The 19,755-nt window shown below is 35.6% G+C and overlaps 1 protein-coding gene across 2 annotated transcripts in view; it reads left to right on the top strand.

Moving 5' to 3' along the window:
* LOC150092728 (protein kinase C and casein kinase substrate in neurons protein 1-like) overlaps positions 1-19,755 on the top strand; it is a 214,643-nt gene that overhangs the window by 124,853 nt on the left and 70,035 nt on the right. The gene's annotated exons all lie outside the window — the stretch shown is intronic.

Raw genomic sequence — 19,755 nt, 5'->3', positions numbered from 1 at the left:
CTCTTATATGGTTCAGAAACATGGATGGTTAAAAAGAAAGATGAAAGTAAAATACAAGCTGCAGAGATGAGATTTTTAAGAACAGTTAAAGGATGCACAAAAGTGGACCATATAAGAAACGAAGACATCAGGAAAGAATTAGATATATATAACATAAATGAAAAGATCAAAAAATATAGAGAGAAACGGAAAGAACATCTATCTAGGATGAAAAGATATTGGCTACCAAAAGAGATAGATAGATATAGACTAAAGGGAAAGAGAGAGAGGAAGACCAGTGAAGCCAGAACAGGAAAATGCTTAATCCTTGAAGAAAATAAGATTTGAAAATATAAACTTGTTTGTTCTGTTTGATTACTAATTTATTTTCCAAGGCATTCTTGACTGCATCAGCTGACTCTTCTGATGTTGAGTAGTTTTATTATGCTTTACACTTGCCTTCAAAAGAGTGGTCCATCTTTTTTCTAATGAGAGGACTCGTCTATGGTTTTTTAATTACTGCTAAGTTTCCTCCCTGAGCAACTCTTTTCATCCTACAAACAAACAAACGCAGTATGAAAACACATGCACTTGACAGAAAAAATTAATAATAATATATACACACACACACACACACTGTTGCCTTAATACTTTATACTTTCCTCATCCTTTCCCTTGTCATTTTTTTTAAAATACCTTTGATAATCACTGGGATCTTGTTCTGTTTAAATGATTATACTACCTTATAAGAAAGTTGCTAGCCAATAATGAAAAAAAGAAAATAAACTATTTTTTAAAGGTGTTATGTTCTGTCACTATTCCTAATCTTATTTTTAAGCATATAGTATATAGCAAGTTATACTCACCAAACTGAAAACAAATAGTTGTCAGATTTACTAGTTATCTATAGATTGTAGAAATCTAGACATGTTGAAAGAAAATAGATAAAAAACTAGTCTCAGGTCAATTTATATGTGGTTCCCACCCATGAACGGCTATTAATAAACCTATAGTACATTTATACCATGGGTGGGTAAGGACCCCCATTTTTATTAGTTTTATATATACAGAATGTGTGTGTGTATATATATATATATTTTTTTTTTTTTTTCTGTAATTATTTATTTTTACCTAGTTTCTTTAGTTTCACTTAATTTTTAGCTTTTAATCTTTTCAGATAAAATTGTTGAGTATTGTAAAAATAATCATAATTTTCAATTATGGATCTTAAAATTTTATTTTATGATATATATATTTTTTCCTGTTGAAACTCTTACAAGTTCATAATACCATACTATTAACATTTGCCATATTATACTTGACTTGAAATTATTGTTTTTATCAATTACCCAAATGCAAACAAACAAAATTTGCACATGAAGCATTTTCATGACAAGTCTTCTTATATAGGCTCAGTATTGACTCAGTTTCCAATAATGTAAAGCACACTTCCTTTTGAATGTGCATTTTACTATCCATTATGGAAAGGGTCACTCCGGAATGAAAATCTCATCAATGGAAGAACTAAACCCAGGGAGATACCAAGGAGATTAAATCAATGCAAAATCATATTTTCCATATACAAGTAGTAAAATTTTGTATCAACAATTATTAAAACTCTTAATCAGAGATAGTTGGAGAAGTTTTTTTTTTCACTTGGCTGCAAAGCATATCATATTTCATAAGCAAACAAAGTTTGTACATGAAGTATCTTTATGACAAGTCTGCTTGTGTATAGAGGTCACTCCCCAGACCAGTTTCAACCATTATTGAGATCTCATCAGTAAAGGTTAAAACTTGTGGCATAAATGTATGAAGTCAGTAGTCTCTATATACAAGTAAACTTGTCATGTAGATCTTGTTTGCTTATACTTGGGTAATGGATTAAAACAATATAATTTGTTGTGAAGTATGATATATACTTTGCAACCAAGTACAAAGGAAAGGCACTTGCCATGTGTCTTTTTAAAGATTGATATTTATATGTTTAAAAAATGAAAAAATGTTTAACATTAAATTGTACTTACTAGAGACCTGATATTTGTAGCATATGCTTCGCAAAGAGATTTGGAAGATTGACAGCTGGAATTTAGGAAAGTATCAGCATCCAAGTAACACATGGACTGGGAGAAAAATTAAGAATTGGCCCAGAGGATTTGTTTTTTAGGAAGTTCCAATAAGACTTTCTTATACATGTGTCCAGAAATGAATTGCTAATTAAAATGAAATGTAGCCAACAGATTAATTGTGTAATTAAATGGAATAGGCATTCTATTTCATCAATTCAGTAGACATTCTATTTTTTAAAATTCAAACAAAGTTTTTTTAATCTGCTGAATTTTGAACTTGTCAGTCAGCCACCTTCCTATCACTGTCACAAGTTTATTTTTTATGCATCTATTTGAGTGTGTATAAGAACCTCACATGTGGAATCCTATCAGATGTCTTCAAAAGACCCAGAGGTATATCATGGTCTGCTGTCATTCTAGATGTAGTTACTAATCAGCCTCTCCAAAACGTTGATGATTCTGTCAGAGATCCTGATTGGTCTATAATTTGCTACTTCAGTCCTAGCTCTACCCTCATATATTGGAATCATCTTACTTTTCTTCCACTCATCAGAAACCATGTGTTGAGACTCAAACAACAAGGTGTTCAGGCTACTATGACGTGATTAAGGTTACATTATTACTAATCTCCTGCCATCAGTTTTCCTGTAAATTAGTCTGTTACTTGTCGGCATTCCAGTATTTTTGTATCTAACATTTTGGTCCCAACTCAATATCAAAAGAGTTCAAAATCGGTTCTATTAACATAAGAAGCCTGATTAAAGATACCAAGAAATTATATACTTGGTTTAATTCTTTTCCAAGTGTAAGCAAATAACATTTGTGCCTGAAATATAATCAGGACTAAGGCAACTTGTATATAGAAGCTAATGACTTCAAATCACTGGCTTTAATATCCCATAATGCAAAGCATATATCCTTACAGGTATGTATAATGCTATGCATTATGGGAAGGGTCACTACCCAGACCAGTTTCGCCCTTTATTGAGGGTGGGAGCCATACCCATAGGTGATACTAAGACAATTGACATTTATGTCTTTAGGGGTGAAGCAAGATGCTTTTCATATTCCCCGCTATCTGTTGTGGTTACAGTGAGGGTAAAATTTATGAGCAGTTTGCTCGCCCTGAATGGGCATGGAGATTATGCATCGCTATAGGAGACTAATATAGCTTTTGGTCTTCTATATTTGAATATGTCTGTTGCCTCGTATGCTGCAGCTTGCTGAACCAAATCATTGGGGTGTGTGGACGTCTTTAGGAAAAACTTGGATGCTAAGGATTGTAGAAAAGAGAAAAATATAGGGAATATTTGTATCTCTATGAAGTTGATTGTTTCTAACATACCAAGGGGCGTTCAGAATCATTCTCAGGCACTTGTTCTGCACTTGTTGTATCTTGATAATGTTAGTATTAGAGGTGTGGCTCCAGGCTGGAGAGGCATAGGTGATTATAGGACGAATCGTCATCTGGTATAGTTACAATTTGATTCTGTTGCTGAGCTTACTATTTCTATTAATTAGCAGATAGATCTGAGCTATGCCTTTGTGCATGCAGACTTGATGTGTTGGTTGAAAGATAGCTTTTTGTCGAGAATTACACCCAGGTAATTTGTTTCTGTCTGCCAAGGAATTTTAGTATTGAATAGTAACACATCTCCTACAGGAGACATTGGCCTTTTTGAGAAAAGAACGGCTGAGCTTTTCAGGGGTTGACTTCCAATCTCCACTTGGAGAACAAACCCTCCAGCTTTAGAAGGTTTTCTTGAAGCTTTCTGGTAATGAAATGGGGTCTGAGAGATCAGGTTAGTATTGCCGTATCGTCTGCATACAGGGCCAAAATGGAAGTCATCGGATTGTGCGGGATGTCTGACATGTATACAGAAAATAACAATGGAGCCAGTAGAGATCCCTGCGGCACTCCGGCAAAGATATGGTGCTGGGACGATGTAGAACTGTTGATTTTAACTTGCATTGATCTATTCTGAAGATATGAATGGATTAGATGAACCATTTTTAGGAAGGTACCGGCTGAGGTAAGTTTGTGCAGGAGTCCAAAATGCCAGATTTTGTCAAATGCTTTGGATAGGTCTAGGAAAACAGCTCCTGTACACTGGCGCCAGTTGTAGCTGGTGGTGATGTATTCGACAATTCTCTGGATTTGCTGGATAGTACTATGGTGTTGCCGAAAACCAAATTGTTCTTTAGGGAGGATGTTTAGGTCATTTACTGAGGTTTGGAGTCGTGAGAGGATGACCTTCTCCGCAGCCTTACCCAGATTGGAGATGAGACTGATTGGACGATAATTTTGCTGATTTTTGTGGGTCTTTGCCTGGCTTATGTATAGGAATTACATCAGCCAGTTTCCAGGTGGAAGGAAAATAGTGAAATCTTAAAATTGCATTTATTATACTGGTCAAGTGCACTACAGCTTTTCGAGGCAGTAGCTTGATCACTCTATTTGAGATACCGTCTGGTCCAGGAGCTTTATTGTTCTTTAGTTTTTTAATAATATCATATATTTCAGCAGGTGATGTGGGTGCAATATGGTCTGCATTGGTATCTGGGAGTTTTAATACGTGTCTGACTTGTCTGTGGATTTTATATAAGTGATTGAAATCTAAGTTGTCCCGTGAAGGTTTGCACTGCTCCTCTAGATTTTTTACTATGGCTTCTGCCTTGTCTGCATCTGTGTGAACTAGACTCTGGTTAGAGATTATGGGGGGGATCTGTTTTTATTTCTGATGCTTCTCAGTAATCCCCAGATAGAGTGATCAATAGGTGAGATAGGGGCTAACTTTTCATCCCATACCTGGTTTCTATGAGTTTTAAGTGCATCTCTCACTGCCCTGTTCAATCTATTAAGGACTTTTGTCCTGAGGTGCGCGAGTGTTACGAAATCTCTTCCTAGCTCTGTTCGTCTCTCTGATCAGGTCCATTGTATCCTCAGGCAAACGACCAGGCTTGGGAATAGGTTTGTGGACAGTTGCAACCGTTATAGCAGACTTAATCTGTTGGGTGAGACTAGTCACTGTAGATTCCACATCTTCTGGTGTGCATATGTGAGGGACAGGTCCAATTTGATCCCTAAGTGCTTTAGACAATCTCTCCCACGATATGCCTGAATGAGAGGGAGGAGACAGGCATTCTTGTTCTCCCAATTGCAGTAGAATTGGATTGTGATCCTACGATAGCTCGTTTGGTGATTTAAGGCTGTACTGTAGTTGAATGTCTTACAGGATAGCTATATCCAGGATGTCAGCAGTGGCAGACGTACTGAGATGAGTTGGTTTGGTAGGTCCAGCCACAACAGCATAGTTTGATCCTGTGTAGCTGGAAAGGATGCGACCATTTTTATTGGTAGATTTACTGTTCCAAGCAGGATGTTTTGCATTGAAGTCTTCAGCGATGACGACCGGTCCTTTTACTCCAAGGATGGCATCCAGATCTGAGGTCAATAATGTCTTTAATGGAGGGTTGTAAGCAGAAAAAATTTTAAGGTTTCCAATTGAGTTTGTGAGGACATTAATTCCTGTGATTTCGAGGTTGGTGGTTGTGGGGTTGGTTATTGAATAGTGGTTAATATAGTTTTTGATAAGGGTGGCTGTACCTCCACCTCTATACCCAAGTCTGTCGTTTCTGTAAATCTGATACCCTCTGATTTTTAGCGTGTCAGCAGGCCTCAGGCGAGTTTCATTAATTAGAAATATATCTGGGTTGTATCTATTATTGAATTCCTGGATTTCTAACAGTTTATTTTTGATACCGTTGGCATTCCAAGCAATAATCCTAAGCGAATCTGGGTGATTTTTTTCCTCTCCATCAAAGAGTGCAGATAATATGGATTGGGTTTGCTATAAGAATCTTATTGTAACACTTAGTGATGGATTTGAGTTGCTGAAATCCTGCTGCATGTTTGCAAGAGAAGAGGTGATAATAGCTGATAGATTTGAATGTGGATTAGTCAGGTTCTGGGTTTGTACTATCTGTTTGGAGCGGGCCACATCAGCATTTGTTCTTGCTTGATGTTGAAGATTCATTTTCTTAAGGGGCTCAATTAATGATGGGCAAGCACCTGTTGTCATGTTCTCACTCTTGGAGGACTGAGGAGCCTGAGCTTCAGGAACTCTCGCACTAGATGATGAGGTAGATTGATTATTTGGATCATTCCATCTGTTTTTGGGGTGATGTATACACCCTCTATAATTAGCAGGATGAGGACCCCCACAATTAGTGCACTTAGCCGGGGTGGATTTTGGCTTGGCGCAGGTGTTTGTGGGGAGATTCTCGCTGCATTTTAGGCATCTAAACTGAGCTTTGTGTAGCTTCTGGGCATGGCCAAATTTTTGGCATCTGCAGCCACTGCCCAGAAGATGCTTTCTTTCTCAATGGTTCTGGGGTGATTTTGAGTCCACAGATTGATTTTAGATTGTATATGTCTTTGTAAATATTATGAATTTCTACTAAGACTAAAAGCATTGGCATCTTATTTGATCTAAACATTCTAGTGACCTTTATAGGAGGTAGATCCTGTAAGTTAAGGTCAGTAACTATTTCATCTGTGTCAATATCCTCGGAGACTCCTCGTAGGACCACTTTCAGATTTTTTCCGGAGGCAAGTGAGAATGTGTGATATTGTGTTGTGTTCCTCTTGTGTCCAGCTCCTTTGTAAGATTTCTATAATCAGCCACTGTGGCGGGCTGAATTTTTATGCCTTCGTCTACATTTTTAGCAGATCTATAACTTATTTGTAAGTTAGCCATGATGGTTCTTAGTGTTGTCCATCTCTGCTTTTCTCTTAGGATAATCGGTGGCACCTTTTCATTGGGGGAGGCAGAAGGATCTGAAATGGGAACATCCTCGTCCATACCAACATCATTTGTTGGCTCAGCAGCATTTTTCTCTTCTTACGAGCGTGGATTTCTCCTTGATCAGAAGGATTAGAGGTAGAGACAACTAGATTGAGTTTTTCCTCCATTTGAGGAGAGAGTCTTCATTTTCTTCAATGTTGACTTCGGGTGAAGAATATAAGTTTAAGTAGCTGGGCCAATCCCATTCAAACTTTTTGAGAAACTTTTTAATAAAAGTGAGTGCTAGCCTTTTATCAAGTGACTCGATAATGATGTCAGGGTCGATCATGCTAGCAGGCCATGTCAGCTTGAACTTCTTTTGGAGTTTATCAAAAAGTACAAGAGCCGGCTCTTTATCGAGCAAATCAGTGAATACGTCTAGGTCAGGTACGCTCATATCGTTTTAACTGTGTATGAGCGCTAATAAAAATCCTGCAGGTCTCAAGACCTGCCAGCAGAAATTTTGTAGACTATCCTGCAGCCGCAAAGGACTGCCAGCAATACCAAGCGTAGGCTAAATGAAGCAATAGCAATTAAATTGCATCTAAATCAAAGTCTTACCTTGATATTTCACAAAATGAAGAACGCTTTAATCGGCACGATCAGGCTGTATCAGCCATCATCACGCAAACTTACGGTATATCACTACTGTATATGGATCGACTCGATTCTGATCCATGATACTAAGGTTGAAGTAATGCAGAAGTCATATTTTCATATACGAATTGCCAAAAGGTGTTGCACATTATTATTAAAATTCTCTGGATTATAGATAGTTGATGGAAGTTTTTCCACTTAGTTACACTATAAATTAAAGATACCAAGAAATTATATACAAACATTTATTTCCAACAACTATCTCTAATCCAGAAAATTTTAATAATAAGGTGTGACATCTTTTGGCAACTCGTATATGAAAATATGACTTCTGCATTACTTCAACCTTAGTATCACCTCTGGATCTGGCTCCCACTGATGACACCTCAATAAAGGAAGAAACCGGTCTCTGGGTAGTGACCCTTCCCATAATGCATAGCATTATACATACCTGTAAGGATATGTGCTTTGCATTATGGGATACTAAGGTAAGTGAAGTGAAGTCGTTAGATTCATTATACGAGTTGCCCTAGTCCTGGTTATATTTCAGGTACAAATTTGCTTATGCTTGGAAAAGGATTAAACCAAGTATATAATTTCTTTGTATCTTTAAATTATAGTATAACCAAGTGGGAAAACTTCCAATAAGAAGCCTGAATGGCAAAGAAATTGAATTAGTTGAGGAATTGGATAAATACCAGATCGACATAATAGGGGTGGGGGAGTGACTGAAACAAAAAAGACAAAAACTGGTGAGATCTTTCTGAGCAATAAATACAAAATGTTATACTCAGGCAATGACAATCAAGGAAAAGAAGGAGTAACCATAGTTTTCAACACTATATATGGAGCTAACCTTCTTGAATGGCAGGCGATATCAAGTAGAGTGATGTGGGCAAATATCACATTGGGGAACTGGACAATGAGACTTATATATGCCTATTGTTCCACAGAAGTTTCTGCTAAGGTAGAAGTGGAGGAATTTTTTGAGGCTTTAGAGAAAGCAACTGACATAATGAAAAATGAAAAGTTGGTCCTTGTTGGGGATCTAAATAGCAGAGTAGGAAATGATTGTGAGACATACAAAAATGTTTTGGGAAAATTTGGAGAAAAGCAAAGCTATTAATAATAATGGCAAATACCTTTTGGATTTCTGCTCAGGACATGGACTGTTTATTACTAACACCATGTTCCAACATAAAAATGTGCACAAATTCACATGAAGAGTAGAGGCAAGGAATAAGAAAAGTCTCATTGACTATGTTGTTGTTGATAGTGATGTATTAACCCTCGTGCAGGACACCAGAGTGTGCAGAGGATTTGAAATTGGAAGTGATCACCATTTAGTCTTGAGCAGAATAAAATTGAATTTCACACTGAAAACAAAAACATGTAAGAAAGTTTTAAAGCAAATAAAAGTTCAGCAGATTTCAGATATGAACTGTAGACTAAAATACACAAACATTATTCAAGAAAAAATGAAAGAGTTTCAGAACAGGAACCAAACCTACGAAATTCATTGCCAAACCCTAAAGAAATCATTGATTGATTCAGCTAGAGAGGCATGTGGTGAGGTTGTCTGCAAGGATAGAAAAATCAGAACTTTGTGGTGGACACAGGAAGTTAAAGAGGCATTGAAGCAAAAAAAAAAAAGAAAGATTATCAAAAGTTCGTGACAAATTAGTCAGCTTGTTCTCTTAGAGAATACAGAGACAAATGTAAGAAAGCTAAACACAGTGTAAAGCTAGCTAAATAAAAGTCATGGGAAGACTTTGGTAAGAACATAGAAAATAAATATCAAGAAGGTGGCAATGTATTCTGGAGGTTGTTGAAGAGGCTCAGAAATGGAGGAAAGAGTGTTTAAAAGGAATTTAAGATGATAAAAGTGACATGGAAAACTGGAGAAAAAGATATCCTTGAAGTATGGAGTAATTCAAAAAATTGCTAAATGAAACAATCAGTGACAGCACAGTGGTAAAAAACACTGACCAGGCATGTAATCAGGAGTAGTATATATCCATACTTGAAGTAGAAGAAGCCATCAAAAGCCAGAAATGTGAAAAGGCAGCAGGAGTAGATGATATTCAACCAGAAATGCTCAAGTATGGAGGTGTAAAAGTCTTACAGTGACTGCACTGTATACTTCAGAAGGCCTGGACAGAGAGATGAATTCCAGAAGATTGGAGTAGAGCTCTCATACTACTCATATATATAAAAAAGGAAATAAAACTAAATGAGAGAATTACAGAGGTATTTCTCTACTGAGTGTTCCTGGTAAGATTTATGCAAGTATACTCGAGAAACAGTTGAGATGGATTGTGGAATGGAAGCTTGGTGAAGAACAAGCTGGATTCAGGCCAAATAGAGGCTGTCAGGATCAGATTTTAACTTTTTGACAAATAGTTGAGATGTCATGAGAATATATCAAAGATCTGTATTTAAGTTTTGTAGATCTGGAAAAACCATATGACAAATTGCCATGAGAGAGAGAGAGAGAAGCTATTCAAAATGCTGCAATTGTATGGTGTCAGTGGGGCATTATATCAAGCAATACTTAGCCGTTATTTGAGTTGTTAGTCAGCAGTTAGAATTGAAGGAAGTACAGGAAGATAGTTAAATCTGGTATCAGACAAGGATGTACATTATCCCCTCTTTTATTCATTATCTGTATGGATCACATTATGAAGGAAAGCAGTATTAAACCTGATATCAAAATTGGAGATGTTAATCTCAGCTCTTTGCTTTATGCAGATGTGTTATACTTCTAAATAAATCCGCTACACGTCTGCAAGATTCCTTGAATAAGTTGAATAACTGTTGTTATAGATATGGTGTGAAGGTCATAATAACAAGACAATGAAAATAGGCAGAAGCATTCAAAATATCAACTGTATTGTGAATGGACAACCCATAATAAAATATTTCAGCTTCTTAGGCATGGTTTTTAGGGAAGATGGTAAATTAAATATGGAAATAGACAACAGAATCAATAAATCTGGTATGGTAGGAAGTCAACTGAATAAATTTTTCTCTTATATGGAATAAGAGAAAAATTAGTCAAAACACTAAATTAGCTGAATACAACATAGTGTTTAAACCAATTTTAACTTATGAATCTGAGAGCTGGGTTAGAAATAAAACACTTGACCAAAGACTAGAGTCCACAGATATGAGAGTCCTGAGAAAGATGAGGGGCGTGAACAGATGTCATCAATGGCAATATCATATTAAAAACGAGGAAATTAGGAAAGAACTTGACATTGTTAGCATTCAGGAATGTGTTAGCATTGCTAATCTAAGGTGGTATGGTCATTTAAACAAAATGGGAGAGGAAAGATTAGCAGAACAGTTGTTTTCTTCCAGGTTGGTGGGATAAAGACCCAGTGGAAGACAAAGATATATGTGGATTGATTCGGTACAAAGTGCCTTAGACGATAGAAATATAAGATCTGATAATATTGAAGTCTTGACAGGTAACAGATTGATTTGGAGGAAAATTGTAGATAGAAAGTTAGTGATGATGTAAGTTTTCATGTAGTACTATCATATCCTGTACACCTCTTGAGGGTACATGTCAGAAATTTGATTATGACATTTTGGTCTTCCTGTAGGACTCTTTCCTGTCATCTTGGCATCAAATACCTCTTTTGCTAACCTTTTCTCTCCCATTCCGTTTAGGTAGCCATTCCATCTTAGATTAGCTTTGCTGATATATTCTTGAATGCTAATAATGTCAAGTTCATTCCTAATGTGTCTTCATTTTTAATATGATTCTGCCACTAATGTCATCTGTTCACTCTCCTAATTTTTCTCAAACCCTGATATCTGTGGTCTCTAGTCTTTGATCAAGAGCTTTATTTCTAACACAACTCTCAGATCCATAACTTAAAATTGGTTCGAACACTGTCTTGTATACTGCTAGTTTGGTGTTTTGGCTAATATTTCTTTTATTCCATATAAATTTATACCCACCATACCAGCTTTGCTTATTCTGTTGTCTATTTCCAGATTTAACCTGTCATCTTCACTAAAAATGGTGCTTAAATAGCTGAAATTTTCTATGCTACTGCCTGTTGTCATAGTTTTGGTATTTTTATTGCTGATTTTCATACCAAATTTGTTACAGCTATTATTCAATTTAGTTAGAGAATCCTGAGGGTGTATAAGAGACCATCATCTGCATAAAGCGAAGAGCTAAGTTTAATATTTTCGATTCTATATCAGGTTTAATGCCACTTGCTTTCATAATGCAATCCATATTAATGGTGAATGAGAGTGGAAATAGTATGCATCCTTACACCTGATTTTACAACAAACCATCTTCCTGCATTCCCTTCAATTCTGACTGCTGACTTACAATTCATATATAAACTATATATTATCTGTATAATGCTTCATTTATCCCATATAATTGTAGTTTCCTGAGAAGCTTTTCTGTGAGCATCTTGTCATCTGCCTTTTCTGGATCTACAAAACATAAATACAGATTCTTCTTTATATTCCCATGATTTCTCAACTATTTTTCCTGAACCCATCTTGCTCTTCCAGTTTTTCTCAGCTTTTTCTCAAATATGCTTGCATAAATCTTACCTGGGATGCTTAGTAAGGAATTTCTTTGTAATTCGCACTTTCAACTTTATTCTCTTTTTTTTTTTATAGTTGGGAACTATGAGAGAGCTACTCCATCTGTAATTTGACCTTCTGACCAGGCACTCTGAATTATGCATGTAGTTACTGCAAAACTTTTATGATGATGATAAAACTCAAGTGTATGAAGAGGAGGTATTAGAGCTTTTGAACACGCTGAATAAGAATTCAGCAATAGAGGCTGTTGGGATATCAGCATGGGTGCTAAAAGACTGTTCAGCTGTCTTTATTCTTGTTGAGAGGCTTATACGCTGGTTAAACATGATTTAACCAGCGTATAAGCTGGTTAAATCATGAATAATGTCTTAATATAAGCATATTAAGACATTATTCAACAGGGCAAAAATAATCTGTTCAAATGATCAAGCCCTAACCACTGAACTAAATCACATCCGTAACACTTTCTCAGCCAATGGCTACCCCCTCCAAAAATCCCAAAAAATACTTAACCCAGTTATCCACAACCCACCACCCCTCCCCTTCACAAAAAAGATTACTCTAAATCCATCACCATTCCCTACATCCAAGGCACCTCGGAAAAAATCAATAAAATCTTAAAAAAACATTACTTGACCACTTGTTACAGACCACATAGAAAACTGGCATCCCTTATCCGCTCCACTAAAGACCAACCACTTCCCCTAGACCTACCTGGTGTATACCAGGTCCCTTGCAGCTGTAAATTGTCCTACTTTGGCCAAACAGGCGGGACAGCAAATATCAGAATCTCAGAACACAAGGATTACATCCGATTTCACCAGTACAGCCACTCTAGGCTTGCAGACCACGCTCTGGATACTCGCCACAGAATAAGATGGAAGAAAGCCACAGTAATACACCGCAGCAAGTTCAAGTATGAAAGACTATTCATGGAATCAGCCTCGGCCCTTAGGAACATGCCAAACCTCAACAAATTTGGATGCATGAGACTGCCCCAAATTTGGGAAACTTTTATCAGAAGAACTTCAGCCCAAAGGCCAAGAACTACCAATATAGCCCGCCAGGGGGCACCATCAGGACTTTAGGAAAGCGTTAGCTTCCTAGCTTCAGTCTCATTTGCTGTTATTAGTACTTGTGTGCACGTGTCTTTGTAGTAAGTTCCCAAGAAGATGGCAACGTGACGTTTGCCGAAATATCGGAAAGTATATATTAAAGTTTAATTCATTTATATTTCTAGTATACGCTGTCAATTCCTTAAATATTAGTTATCATGTTCAGCTGTCTATTCCTTTGACCATGCTATATAATTTAAGTCTCAGAACAGGGAAAATTCCAGAAGAATTGTAGTGAAGATTTTGAAAAAAATGGCTAGGGCTCACATTCAGAAATTGGTTGACAGTTAATCTCTACTTTGCAATTAACAGCATGGGTTTACTAAAGGAAGGTCGTGTTTTAGCAACTTGCTCACATTCTATAATAATGTTACCGTTGAATGAGACAAGGGGAATGGATACACCATGATACTTAAGGCTTTTGACAGAATACAGCATGGAAGACTGTTGCATAAATTGGAGAATATGGATTTGGATTATAAAATATTAGCATGGATAATAGAATGGCTGACTGACAGATATCAAAAAAGTGGTATACAGGGGATGTGAGTATTCAAGATTTAAGTTTACCAGTGGTGTACCACAAGGATCAGTCCTTGGTCCACTGTTATTCAATCTGAACATTAATGATATTGGGAAGGATACAGCTATTTGATGATGATGCAAAGATAGGGAGGATAATCAAAAATGCTGCTGATATGCAGTACTTGCATAATGATTTGAATAGGCTGGAATTGTGGGCATATGAAAATCAATGTCAGTTTCAACATTAATAAATGTAAGGTCATGCACTTTACCGTGATTAGATATCCAATGTTATATCATATTGGTAGGATTATACTAGAAGAAACTGATCAGGCTAGAAATCCTGGAGTGTTAGCAGATAGAAAGTTGAAGTTCAGGGGCCATGCAGCAAAGATTACAAATACAACTCAAAAGATAATTGCAATGTTGAAATAAACATTCAACATTGCAATAGATAAGGTGTAAAGATAAGGATGTCATTTTGCCTCTTTACAAGACCTTGATAAGACCTCACTTGGACTATAGTGTGCAATTTTGAGACGTCCAGGCAGTTAGGGACTCATCGAGAGAGGACACATACTATACACACCAGCTATCATACTTGTTCTTGAATTCATTCACACTGCTTGCACACACAACATCCATTGGCAATCCATTCCAATCATGTGTACCACTCTATGAGAGAAAAATCAAGCCCTCACCCCTTCTTAGCAGCATTCATTCTCAGCTTTCAAGGATGCCCTCTTGTCCTTTCCCCACCCTCCATTAAATGAAAAATTCCATCAACTGAAATCCTGTATGACCCCCTTTCAGAAGTTTGTAAGTCTCAATCATATCACTCCTCTTTCTCCTGTTTGCAGGAGAAAGAGGGGTCATATGATTTGAGGGGTTTTCTAGTGTCTGAAGTCCACAAATTCTGAATCTATCTTCATAATAAATATTCCAGAATTCTGATATCATTTTTAACACTCTTCCTTGCGTGCACACATGCACACACTCTCTCTCTCTCTCTTTCCACTGTATCAGAATCACAGCAGAAACCAAGCTGTGGCTAATATTTGTGTGTGGGAAACAAGAGTTTGGATCAGTTAGTTATTTATTATTGCATGTATCTCCATGGAATCTGAATACTCATTGAGGGAGACCTAAACTATCCACACAGTGTTCTCTCTCTCTTTCTCTTGTCATTGACAAAGTACTGAACAGATTTTGGCAAACCATTTTACTTATTCACCACTCTCCAAGCAAAACTAGTTCTCACATTCTTGCTATACACACTTACTCAGTTTCTAGGGATGATCCCTTTTTCTGTCCCCTTTAGCTAAGTGCCAAAATAATTCCATACCATCATTCTTATAAAACTCTTTTAGTAAATTAAATTTTTCTATCATATCCCCTCTTTTCTGCCTATCAGCCAGCTTTTGCAATCCACAAACCTTTAATCTGTCATCATAGGGAGCATTCCATAGACCATTCACCATCTTTATTTGCCTCTGGATCTTTCCCACCACTTCCTCATCTTGTTTTGGAGCTATATTAGTTTTTAAGGGGACAATTTGCATGAGAAAAAAAAAATTAAGTACAGTGGTATCTCGCTAATCCAAACTAATAAAAACCGTGCTCATTCAGATTAGCGAATTTTTCCCCAAGAGACAACCTTATGACATTTAGTGTACTCAGCATTTGGAATATATCCTCTTCATTCACTTCTAACCACTTCATCACTCCTCATCCTTCTAGGATGAAAGCCTGGTGTACCAGGATGGAACACTCTAATAAATTGATCATTAAATAGCTCAACCATGTCATCTGCATTGGTCATTTGAGTCCCATCTAGTGTTTAAGAAAAAATAATCAGATTCTAATGGTACATCTATTTAATTTCTGTAAATAAATGAAGTAACCGATAGAAAAAAAAAGCTACTGTAATGTAAAACTTAAAAAATAATACAGTACACAAGTTTATTTTAGTAAAGAATTTAGTTGTATGTACTTGTATTGTTGAAGATTCTGATTTAATAAAATTGCATAGTTCAGTACATAACTTAATTTGCATAAAAATATCACTTTCTTGTACACAGCACAAAAAAAAGTTTCACCAAATAACACAAAAAAAGTTTTTTTTTATTTCTTTGTAAAAAAGTCACTGATTTTCTTTTGCTTCTTGGAAGCTAAACTTTTTTCGAATGCTTCTTCTCGGAGCTGCATTAGCAATAAGATTTTGTGGACTGGCATATCATTCTTCTTAGCCCATTCTATACACATATTAAAACTGTCAACTGCCTCTTCATGTTTTACTTTTTTTTCTTTGAGTTCCTTATTGTCTTCTAATTCATTCTGTAGCGCCATATTTATAATTTCAGCTTTTGATTTTGAATTCACTTTTTGTTCTACCTGTAATCCATTCCATATTTATATTTTTAACCAAATTATGCACGATCTGAATTTCCTCTTTTTGTGTATCACCATAATTATCTTGGTAAATTCTAGAAGGCCACAGATTTTTCCATTGTAATTTTGATGGCCACTCAAATTGCTTTAGGTTCGACGACTTCCCAAGCAGCAGCAACTGAGAATGCTACATCTTTCAAATTTATATTTTTTATTGATGTGGTAATGTCATGATTTTGGGAAATTACATTTAAAAGCAGGTCTTTACGATATTTTAATTTAATGGATTGTATTATGTTCTGATCCATTTGTTGCAACATTGGAGGCAAAAACATAGCCATAAAATTTCCGTCCTCACTAATCAATTCTTCTGCCGGAGGATGTTCAGGACAGTTATCCAATAATAAAAGTGCTTTCTGTTCTAAATTCTGGGATTTTTAATAAGTTTTAAAAACTTATTAAAAACTGGTTTCATAACGATTTCATACAAAATCATTATGAAACCAGTTTGAAAAAAGTTCGACATTCCTCCGTCCTTTACGTTGACTTTGGTACAAAACCGGAAGGCAACAGTTCTTAAATGGGCTTGGGCTTTTTGATTTTCCAATCATAAGTAACTTTAATTTATGTTTTTTTTCCTGAGGCATTTGCACAAGGCATTATCGTGACACATTCTTTGGACATTTTTTGACTGGGCGCTGAGGCTTCATTTCTGTGAACTAGAGTTTTCTCTGATAATGACCTCGAACAAAGACCACTTTCGTCCGCATTATAAATTTAATCATCAGTTAAATTTAATTCAAGAATTTTTTTCTAAAAAAAGCTTTTTGGAATGGTTCTATGGCAGAAATGTCGCTAGACAGTTTTCCCCCTGATATTGATAGATGCTGAATACCCTGGCATTTCTTAAATTTTTTTAGTCTGTATAACAACTATCACTTGCTTTGAATTTCTGATCCAGGTAAATTTGTGAATGGAAATGTTTAGCTTTCTGCTTTAAAATGTCTCCAGAGATGGGAGTATGACGACTTCTTTCTTGAAGAAACCACGTGTAAACAGCAGAATCAAGTAAAGAAAAATCGCTTGTTTTCAGAGTTTGTCTCTTTCTTGGTCCTTCTTCTTCTGTGGTTGAAATATAAGTTAAAATCTTGTTTTTTTTTTTGTTTTTTTTTATGTCACTGATTGTAGATTTGCTGACATTGTATTCAGTAGCAAATTGTACGGTCACTTCACCCTTTTCTAGACACTGAATTATTTTACACTTATCTGACAATGATAATGTTACATGTTTTCTTTTGGTAGGCTTTGACCCCGTAGCCATTTTAATGAAATAAATTTTAGTGTTAAAAACAGTAACTTAAAAAATTAAGTTAATAAACAAAATTGTCACTTTTAAAATTTATCAGAGAAATAAAATCACACTAAAACAATCAATAATCATTCACTGAAAACTTACAAAAACACAAAACAATAAACAACAACTCAAACAATGTTTCATTTCAATTACCAAAGAAAAGCAGTGTTATATACAACCAGGCTTTAGGCTAGGGCGTCGTTGTTGTTGTTGAAGGAACGTAAAGATATACAAACATTGTGCAATAGTCATGACTAATCAGTTCATTAATGACAGCGGCGATTCATGCCGACAATACAGTATAAAAAAGCAAACATGAACACAATAAAACAAAATAGGCCTACAGCATAACCGTACAATCGACAGTATGAAAAAATACTATACTGTAATAATAATAAAATAAATAATAGTACACAAAATAATACTACGTAATAAATAAAACTTTTTTTCTTTCAAACCGCAGTTTGGATTAGCGATATACCACTGTATTTTGAAATTATACAAAGAAATGATTCTTTTTTGACTGGCTTGGATTAAATTAACATATGCCCTAAATACCAAATTCTGAATTTGTATTAGGGCATGTGTCAAAATGTGTCCACCCATATTTGGTGGGAAAATTAGATAGAACAGGATTATATATTCATAAGATAAGCCAAAAACAGTTCAATGTAATAATTTATGATGGCACTTGACAAGACTGTTGTTATGAAATACACCATTTTATTTAAAATAAAGAGCCAATAGGCTTCATTTCGGCGATGTAAAACATTATTTAAATTAAGGGGATATTAAATCCCACATTGTTTTAAAACCGAATAAGAAACTCAAAGATCGGAATAAAAGAGTTTCATGCCGAATTTAGTAACTATAAACGTATCGGCGACTACTAGCATAAGCTAAAGCACGTAGTTCAAGTATGTAGTACAAACTAGGGCAACTCGTTGCAAAGGTGGAGAAAGTTCTGATCGCTATTCTTAGTATTTTCCATAATGTAAAACCCATCTCCTAGGACAGTGCTTCCCAAACTTCTGGATGTGAGGGCCCTCTTCAGAAAAATTAAAATATTTCACGGCCCCCTCGGGAAAAAAAATCGTAATATAGACATATATTATTATAATATTTATTGTATTTATATTCAATACGAAACATACACAGCAAATATTGCAAAAATCAAATGCAAATATTACATTTTTAGCATCTTACATACCCATTTGACATGGCACGTATCTCATATTTTAATATAGATAGATATATTGTTATTGTACATTTTCAGTACAAGCACCTGAAATGTAAAACGATTAGTAATAAAGAAAGAATTAAAAACACAAAAGAAGTTTAATAACAATTTAATGTGATGGATGTGTTTCAATACTGCTACACCAATATCAGGTGAAATATTTGAAACTGCAATTCTTAGATTTCTGCTTTGAAATGTATGAACAAGCATATATTTACTAATATTCATTAAGCGCCGAAATACGCAAGAAGCAAAACTTGTGAACCAATGTGTGATTTTTTCCATTAAAATATAAAAAATAACATAAAAGAAATAATAAATAATAAAAATTAAACACATTTCTTTTAAAATAAAAATAGTTTGCTTAAGTCTTAAAACATTTTAAATTTGTTTTCATTATTTCACAGCTCCCCCTCAACAAAACCTACGGCCCACAGTTTGGGAAGTGCTGCCCTAGGAGATGTATGATGTTATACATTATGGTGGGAGATCACTACCCAGACCGGTTTCGATCTTTATTGAGATCTCATCAGTGAGTAGCTAGACCAAAGTATAATACTAAGGGTATAGCGAAAAGAACTTGTATACTCTGCTATACAAGTTGTCAAAAAGGTGCACCCATAAATTATTTAAAATAAAGAGCCAATAGGCTTCATTTCGGCAATGTAAAACATTATTTAAATTAAGGGGATATTAAATCCCACATTCTTTTAAAACCGAATAAGAAACTCAAAGATTGGAATCAAAGAGTTTCATGCCAAATATAGTAACTATAAACGTATTGGCAACTACTAGTGTAAGCTAAAGCACATAGTTCAAGTACGTAGTACAAACTAGGGCAACTCGTTGCAAAAGTGGAGAAAGTTCTGATCACTATTCTTAGTATTTTCCATAATGTAAAACCCATCTCCTAGGAGATGTATGATGTTATACATTATGGTGGGAGATCACTACCCAGACCGGTTTCGATCTTTATTGAGATCTCATCAGTCCAGTAGTGGAGACAGTAGCCAGGCCCAGTAGTGGAGACACGGCAGAACTAAACTTATTATAG

Source organism: Typopeltis vanoorti, chromosome 25 (genome assembly GCF_054136105.1).
Source record: "Typopeltis vanoorti isolate ZY-2024b chromosome 25, IOZ_Tvanoo_1.0, whole genome shotgun sequence".
Classification (NCBI taxonomy): domain Eukaryota; kingdom Metazoa; phylum Arthropoda; class Arachnida; order Uropygi; family Thelyphonidae; genus Typopeltis; species Typopeltis vanoorti.
This window is presented reverse-complemented; position numbering and strand designations above follow the sequence as displayed.